This window comes from Merops nubicus, unplaced genomic scaffold (genome assembly GCF_000691845.1).
Source record: "Merops nubicus isolate BGI_N331 unplaced genomic scaffold, ASM69184v1 scaffold22437, whole genome shotgun sequence".
NCBI classification, from domain to species: domain Eukaryota; kingdom Metazoa; phylum Chordata; class Aves; order Coraciiformes; family Meropidae; genus Merops; species Merops nubicus.
This window is the reverse complement of record NW_008618610.1, coordinates 8,361-11,368: the sequence shown is the minus strand read 5'-3', so window position 1 is coordinate 11,368 and position 3,008 is coordinate 8,361. Positions and strand designations below refer to the sequence as shown.

The 3,008-nt window shown below is 39.4% G+C and overlaps 1 protein-coding gene across 1 annotated transcript in view; it reads left to right on the top strand.

Annotated features, from left to right (window-relative positions):
* Positions 1-2,060: 2,060 nt before the first annotated feature.
* The window catches only part of TRMT6 (tRNA methyltransferase 6 homolog (S. cerevisiae)), a 6,065-nt gene continuing 5,117 nt past the window's right edge, over positions 2,061-3,008 (top strand). Inside the window, exons 1-2 of the mRNA XM_008943512.1 lie at positions 2,061-2,096; positions 2,518-2,627. The gene's annotated coding sequence lies outside the window, so the exon portion shown is untranslated. The remainder of the gene's footprint in view (positions 2,097-2,517; positions 2,628-3,008) is intronic.

Sequence of the window (3,008 nt, the reverse complement as noted above, 5' to 3'; positions counted from 1 at the left end):
TGCGCGGCCCCACCTGTGGGGAGGGGGCTCCCGGTGTGGCCTCGCCGGCCGATGTGACAGGCGGTATGGGAGATTTTAATGCTGCCTCAGGTCCCGGGTTGATAGAAACCCCGCAGATCTCCTGTCTGCGCTTCTTGTAACGATTTGGAAGTTGTTTAAGATGGTTTTTCATCGTCGTTGTAGAACTGGTGCCAGTTGACGAGGAGGAAAGGTGCGGCAGGCCGAAAAGCTGGAGATTCATCATACCCATTTCACTGTGGCCTGGCAGTTCTGCGAGGTGCAGCGCTGTCTTCGTAGTAGTGGTTGGCCTCAGCGTTCTCCTAGCTGTTAGACTGTAGGGAGGTGCTGGCTGCCCGTTCTGGGCAGTCAATGCTGTGAAAGGTCTCCTCTTTCTCTTTCCTAGGCCAGCTGGCATAGCAAGAACCACCTGCACCCAGCAGGAAATGCTAGAGCCAGTGGATGCAGCCTGGGCACTTCCCACTGCAGCAGACAATTTTATAGACCAATGTGTAGCAGTCAGGATTGGGTAATGTGCCCAGACATCTGATTCAGTAGCATCAGGAGATTTAAAGGTACTGTGCCTGAATGACTGGTTTAAAAATTGCATAGCTCAGGCCTAGGAATTTGGAGTACTCATTACTGACAGGCTGTTGATGTTCATCAGTAGAATCTGGCACCAAAATCGGGTAGTTACTCTGTTAATCTGCAGAACACTGCCAAGATCTGTTTATCGGGTCCTTCTTCAGGGTTTGTTTAAAACTCTATCACCATAGATCATTAAATAACTTTTTTTTTAATTTTTCCTTTTCTGCAATCTTATGAGGGTAAGGACACTCAAAGAACAAGTGACAGTAGCTGTGGTTGGATGTTCTGTTTAGAGTGGTCACCAAAATGAAATTTGAGCACGTGCACACCATTTTTTATCTATTTAAATCCTTTTTGTTCATTTCCAGTCTTCTATATTAATTTATTAGTCTTTTAAAATCCGGGTTGGCAGGGGTTAGTAGACTTCATGCGAGCAGGTATAACATCATTAATTTTTTATTAAAAAGATTTGGCAATGTCTCTGACAAAATTTTATTCTTACACTTTATTTACATTCTGGATTGTGTTTGGGGACACAGATAATACCATATGTAGAACACATGTATCAATTGCATACTTCAGTCAGTAACTGGAACTAAAACTGGAACTAAAACAGTTCCAGAAGCTGGAAATAAAATACCTCCACCTTTTTGCTTAGCTTCAGAATGAGTGAGAGCATAGCATGAGCTAGTTTTGGTAGGCTTTGATTCAAGGGGGAGTGTGGCATATACCCTGGTATCTGTTTCATTTGGCAGGATCAGTGTTTCTCTGTTCAGCAAGGAAACCCTTGTAGGTCAGCCTGAAAGTTAAGGGTTCTGTGGGACCTTTTTTTTGTGTGAAGAAGGAAAAATGCAAAGTGCGATCAGAATTAAGGAGATTAAGAAATCCTTTTTTGAATCCATCATTTCTAGGATTACAGGACACTGCTGTTTGTTTTCTTCATAATCCTTTGGCAAATGTTATTTCAAAGTAGCTCTGCAATATAAAGGTTCATGCTCATCTTTTTGCACTAATCTGCACGACCCAGCCTAAGTTTAATATCCTTTAGATTAATTTCATTCCTTGCCTTGTTCTGGCTTTCTCTGTCAAAAATGGTACTATATATTTCCAGTGCTATAGCCTTGTTTTATCTGCAATTTTAGAGTTCTTTCAAACTGGAAAAAAAAATCTTCCTGCATGCTCAGTTTAAATTCTTTGTTCTTTTCCTAACCAGTTTCAGTTTGATGTGGCTTTGTGAGTAATTTCACTTTCTGTGCTTGCCCTGGTTGTCTTCAAGGATAGAGATAAGAACAGCATATATGAAGCTAAAGTTTTAAACTGTTGTGGGTTTCAGACATAGTAAAAACAATGCTTTTGATATCATAACTTTAATAACTATTTCAGAAAAATTATTTTTGAGAAGCAGTGGTTCTATCTGGATAATGCCATTGGACATATTTATGGAACTACCTTCGAAGTAACCAGTGGTGGAAACCTCCAGCCAAAGCAAGAGGTGGAAGACACTACCACAGGTATTAGAGAGGACTGACTGGTGTGTGGAACGACGAGTTCCAGTCGGTTTGTTTCTTTGATCATACCAGTGATGATGGAAAAGCTTTCTGTTAATCGTTTGTTAACGTAACATTACTTGTATTCTTTCTGTCATAAAAGTGCATGGTTTTGTCTTGATCTGCTGTTTCCCTAGTCCTGTAGCAAATAAGATTTCTACTGTGGGAGAAAATGTGAACCTTAGTTTGAGTGATTATATATGTATACTGAGGTATATTTTGCCTCTTATATTTTATTGCTTGCTTAGACTACACTTTGCAGAGGTCATGAAGTGTGTGGGTCTAGTCCTGCTAGTCTGCTTTCTGTGAAACTAAAATCCTATGTTTCTCCAACTTAAAAGTGATTTAGAGCTGGATTTTACAAATCTTTATCCTTTTCCTTTAGAGACCAAAGAAGCAGGTACAGATAATCGTAACATAGTTGACGATGGAAAGTCTCAGAAACTGACTCATGATGACATAAAGGCTCTGAAGGACAAGGGTATTAAAGGACAGGTAAAAATAAGGTTTTGGTGTAATTTCTGTGCTACCCTGATGGTTATATCTTAGCTTATGAAATAGGCTGTTCTTTTTATTGGTGCATAGAATTCAGTGGTTTTTCTTTGTTCTTCTGCTCAAGCCATGCTTTTCTTAAACATCTGTTTTCACAAAAATGCAAGGCTATTCTCAGAGGAAACTTCATGTAAGCTTGGCAACTTTGTCAACAGTAAAGTATGAATTTTTATGGCTTCAGAATTCTTAAAAGACAAAAAGAAATACTAAAACTGATAAGGAAATACACCTCACATAGTCACTTGTTACTTTTGTTTGTTTATAAGATTCAAAGTACTGTTTCTGTATTGTGAATGTATTAAAATCATGCAGTAATGAAACAAC